Source organism: Camelina sativa, chromosome 14, assembly GCF_000633955.1.
Source record: "Camelina sativa cultivar DH55 chromosome 14, Cs, whole genome shotgun sequence".
Lineage (NCBI taxonomy): Eukaryota > Viridiplantae > Streptophyta > Magnoliopsida > Brassicales > Brassicaceae > Camelina > Camelina sativa.
In genome coordinates this window covers 19,522,517-19,528,426 of record NC_025698.1, presented here as the reverse complement: position 1 = coordinate 19,528,426, position 5,910 = coordinate 19,522,517, and the positions used below count along the sequence as shown (strand labels likewise).

The window sequence follows — 5,910 nt, the reverse complement described above, 5'->3', positions numbered from 1 at the left end:
TCAATCAAATAGAAGCTGACAAGTACGTGAACCCCTTGGAGACAATGACAACTCCTTGATCATCTCAAGTTGCTTGCGAAGGTCAGTGAATTTAGAGTAAATATTTGCCTTGTACCTGTTCAAGTTCGAGAGCTCGTAAATTAGGGGAAGAACTCAGCAAAGACATTCGCAGATTCACCCACTCTGTGTCACATGTGCATATTATTAAACGTACGAGAGAGAAGAAGACACAACTAGGAGGATATGCATCCTGCATACAATATAACATATTTGATCACAAGAAAAAATCAATTGTATAGAACGAACACTGCTAGAAACACAACAGCCTTGGCCATAAACAAACACCACAAAAAATGTGTTGTATTAAATCATTTATTTTTTATATTTGTATCAGATTTAAATGATGTAAATATAATTTGTATCATTTTAAAAAATGATTTACTATTTTTCGATGCAAATAATTTACATCGATTTATTTCAAACTGATGTTATATTAAATCAGTTATAACAAATGATTTTAAATTATTGTGTCAGTTTTTATAAATGATTTTAAAATTTTGTATCATTTATCAATAACTGATACTAATAAAAGATTTCTTGTTTTAATAATAATAACAGATTCGTTTATTTAAAATATTTTTGAAATTATTTTAATATGCAAAAATTGTCTTTGATATCTATTAAAATCTTTTGGTACTAATATCTTTTATTAAAATTGTTATTTACAAAATAAATGAAAAACATAAATACAATGCATTTAATTTAATATAGATTCAACAAAAAGAAAAAAAAACTGATATGAACTGATCAAATCATACATTCAACGTTGAATTACAAAAAAAAAAACTGATATGAACTCAAATAAAAAATTTATGACTGAACTTTTTTTCTTCTTGCTGAAGTGTCATATGTATCTTCATAAATGTTATATGAAACACATTATTGCTTTTGTTCCCTCCCTTTCTTTCCTATTTTTTTTTTCATGACATTGTTGTTTCATCTTCAGATTTTCTGAGTACATAAACAAAATTAACAGATGAACAATTAGAATTCTACATTTGATCATCAAAAAAACTTGATATAAAATAGGGAGAAGAAAAGAAGATTTACCTTTAAATATTTTTACAACATAATTATATTTTCCAGTGGTTGTCTTGTTGACATTCAAAGAAGAACTTCTACAAAAGTTGTTGTTTTGATCACTCTCAATTTTTTTTGTTTATATAGATGGAGAAGCACTTTACCCTTAGATAATCAGAAAGATTTTTTTAACTACTTACAATGATCCTGAGTAGTGTAGAAAGTGGAAAAAAAATTCTGTTTTTTTTAAACAGCTTTAATACAAATATAAAATCTCCCAATATTTTCAGTAAAAGCAAGAAAAGTTGGGAAAATTTAAAAATAAAAGAAAACAGGTTACGATATCCAAACAGATCTGTTTTTTATTTTATTTTTATAATTATTATTTATGGAAAATATTTGTGATAACATTGATTTTTTAACATTTGTGATAATATTGATTAATTGTTAAAAATATTAATTATGGAAATATTTGTGAAATAATGATTAATTATTTTGAAAAAAAAATATTTTTGCAGGTTTGTTAGGTGGAAAACGTAATTATTATATTTTCATAAATAAAATAAAATAAACGTAATTTATATTTTTAAAAATATTATTTTCGTATCTTTAAAATAATTAATAATAAAATTTTATAAAACTTTTTTTGGGAAATAGTAATATATGTTTGATTTTTTATGGAAAAATAAATTTATCCTTGGAGAATAAAAAAAAAAGATAAATATTGAATATTTTGAGTTTTGACACATGTAAATTAATATTGACTTGCATCAGTTATATGCAACTAATATAATAAAATTTTGAAATACATATATTTATTTAATTTAAATCGAATGTGTGTGAATTAACATCATTTTATTATTGATATCAGTTTTGTATCATTTATTTAATTGATATCTAATTTGTATCATTATATTAAGTGATGTAAATTATATTTTCTGTTAAATATTTTTGAATTGATGCAAATTTAAATAAAATTATATCATTTTTATTGAACTGATGTCAAATTATTCGATTACGACATCAATAATAATAATTGATGCTAATCACATAATCATGAATCATTTATTAATAAGTCATTTAAATTGATATCATTTACTTTTGTGATACTATTTAAGTGATGCAATCAACCATTTTTTTTGTAGTGTAAAAGATACCTTTGAACTAAATAAACATAAACTAAGATGCTTGACTGAAGTAATAGACCCTAGAATCTTTCCAGTAAGAAAGCAAGCAATGTCGATATCTTCCTTTTCCATCTTTGGCATATTATTCTCAATGACACAGAACCTACTTTGATGATCAAGAATGTCCAAGTGCTCCAAAGAAGGAGTGTCTATCACGAAGCCATGATCATCATCAATAGCTTCTTCATCTACGTCTTTTGGTGTATACACGACTAACTTCTTTAGAGAAGGTACTCTAACGGTGAAGGTAGTCACATTGTCATCTGGACCGTGTTCCACATGTTAGTCTTCAAGAACATGACAACTGGATAAAAGCCTCTTTACGAATTTGTCACCAGGGTACTTCACCAATACAAGTTCCAATGACTTGAGGGAAGGGAAAGAAAAATTTGAAGAAGAATCCACAAGAATCACACTATTAAGTTTCAATGTCACTAGCATTCTACACTCTGTGTACAAACTCTTTGTTAGTATGATTGGAGATGGTCTAAAAGAAGTATCGATCTCGATAATCAGCTCACGCACAGAGCATTTATCTGCAGCTCTAATCCACACAGGAATATCTTCATCACGACAGGTTTCACCAAGTTTGAAATGCAAAGTTTTGAGAATTGGAGCCTTGTGCAATACCAAAGACCTATCTACAAAGCCCGAAAATCTTTGAATATTCTTGTTGCTATCATCGTATACAAGTCTTAGTACCATCATCCAAAGGAATCTCCAACGTTTAGACAGAATCATTGTGGCCATAACATCTTCCGTTGGTAGTAACGACAATATTTCCAAGAGCAACGCATCAGGCAATTCACTTAACCTATCCGGACCCTTTTCTCTCCAAAGGCCAAAAAGCCAAAACCAGACACGAGAAAACATCGAAAAGGAAATAAGGTGTGAGAGATACCAAGTGTGTGCTTTATGTTTTCCGTAGGAATCAAACAAATAGTCTGAAGAAACGACGCATGCAGGTTAATCAAGCTAGGACGATTACGTGTGGCGTGATATATCTTCTGATATTAACAGAGTCCGGTTTTTAGTCTATCTTCTGATATATCTCAATATATTTTTTTTTTCTTTTTTATTCATATTTATATTTTAATTTCCACAAAATTTCTCATACAACTTTTATAAATATATTTCAGAAATCTTTATAATATTACATATTATCTCCATCATTTTTTATTTATGTTATTATATATGTTTTAATATAAATATTAAATTACAAAAGTGGCTAAATATATACATTTGAAAGAGAGAAAAAAATCTACAGTCAACATCTTTGAAATTAATATTCAAAATTTTAATAAAAATTACAAGATTGTTGGAGCATATTCGACCTACATGATATCTTCCTGAACACGTTGCGAGGGTATGTCCATTGAAGCCAAATACCCAAACCTCTTCTCGGAGCTAAAAAGGTCAAACAAAGATACTAAGGTGGTTGCCATCAGTGGCTGGTGTAAGAAGGCATGATAGGGTCATGCGACCAATAATGTATTAATTATTTTTAGTGCAAACTTGATTGAATTTGATGAATTATTTGGTTAAGTTAGTCTTTAACCCCTATAAATTTGTGTTCAAACTTTCAAATGACCCCTTTAATTCATATAATTTTTCAATATACTGTTTTCGCATAATATTTTCAGTTATCATTCCACTAATGGACATGGATGGCATGAAACGAGCACATCGTCCTACAATAGTCTATGGGTTAAGTTCACCAACCTACCTTCCGCATGAAATGAGGAGTGGACGACGTGCGACTACCTGCCAAGCCTTTTGCAAACATGCCTCTCATCAAAGCAAAAAGCTCAATTTTCATTGAATAATATTTTATATGGTGAACAAACTATAATTTCAATCTTATCACCTTTTTCTTTGGTAAGAAAAAGAAGTTTCAAAGAAGTATAAAAGAAGAGTTTTAAAAGTGATTAAAAAAAATTCTCACAATTTTGCATAAAAATTAAATAAAAAGATCAAAAGATTAAAGGAAGATGTTACTTTGACCAGAATTTTAGATATATTTTTGTAAACCATTTTGGCCTAGAATGAGTAAACCAATCAAGTAATCAATTGGTAATTAATATGTACTTGAAAATATTAAAATTTTTGACCAGCAATATTTCACCATTATTCTCTAATTTAATACATTCCCAAAAGATGTTTTTTCACATTTGTTAGAATAAAATTATATTCATATTTTATAATTTGGAAATTTGTATAAATTAGCACCTTTTATTTTGTAGATACATATCACCCCTACCAATAACTACCGCATCTATCAATAAAAACAATGAATCGCCTCTTGTGTGTCCTGGTTCTTATTGCATTGTGTGTAGGATTCAACAAATGCGAAAATGAAAAATTCCGTACATTTTAAAAAAATCTCTCCTTCCAAAAAATATTCTCAAGATTCATTGTCAATCAGACGAAGATGACCTAGGCATTCACTTTTTGAGTCCTGGACAAACATACAATTTTAGTTATAATGACAGTTTATATAAAACCAAAATTGATTGTCAATTATGGCAGGGAATTGGTTTCAAGTTTTTTGCAAAGTTCATGGCATACAAAAGTGGCGGTCTCATACTTCATCATGGTAAGAAGAATTTTTGGGATGCTAGAGAAGATGGGATTTACTTCACACATGGTAAACAAATTCCCAAGTTAGAGTAGAAGTGGGTAGATACATCTCCGTACGTCTGGGACAGTCCTAGACCATTTTTGTTTTAAGGGTTCATGTCTTGTGTGTATGGAATAGATGATTACACCTAATGAATAAAAGATTATAATACCATTTATTGTCTATACGTATAACATATTTATTTTGACTTGACTATTGATCATAAGTACTACAATGTAAATTGCAAGATTTTTAATAGTTTTTAGTTTTTGGATTTTAAATTTTGGTTTATGGCTCTTCGATTTTGTAATAAAATAATTTAAAAAATAAAAATGAGAAAAAAAAATGTCGACTCACGTTAAGAAATTAAAAAAAAAACTCATAAAATGTGGTTTTTGGATTTTAAGAAAGAACTAACCAAATTTTTTAAAATATGTGTTTCTAACTTTCAGGAAATCTATTTTTTAAGATTTTGAATGGCTAATAAAATAAATTTTGCATAATCAAAAACCAAAAACTGATACAAAATCAGATGTCATTCATGACCTAAGTTTTGGCAAAGAACAAGAGCGGGTAGAAACTTGAGCATTGAGACGTACTAGGAATATTTTAGAAGGAATTAGACGTATTACAAATCCTGTTTGTGTATAGAATATGTGTTTCTTATTCTCAAAACTGAGATTGTATATTCATAGAGAAATCTTTAAGAAAAAAAAGTAAAAAAAAAAAAAAAACTAATCTCCAACTTCTAATAAATGACTTTCCTATATATATTTTTATGATATGTGCTTACTGAGTTAAAATCGATTTCTTAGGTGTCGGAGTTTATAATATATTATGAATTGGAAGTCTAAATCTTATTGATTCTTTTTTTTTTTTGGAATAAAATGTTAAATTATATTCAAACAAAACATGTCTGTTTATTATTTATTCTGAAAATATGGCATAATTTTTTTTTTAATTAATCAATCAAAGAATGTGGAATAGTTTAGCGAATTCCGCTAGATTTGATTGGCAAACATG

The 5,910-nt window shown here is 28.0% G+C and overlaps 2 pseudogenes; one reads left to right on the top strand and one right to left on the bottom strand.

The window, feature by feature from the left end:
* Positions 1-3,140, bottom strand: LOC104743791 (annotated as a pseudogene).
* LOC109128709 lies at positions 4,558-5,029 on the top strand (annotated as a pseudogene).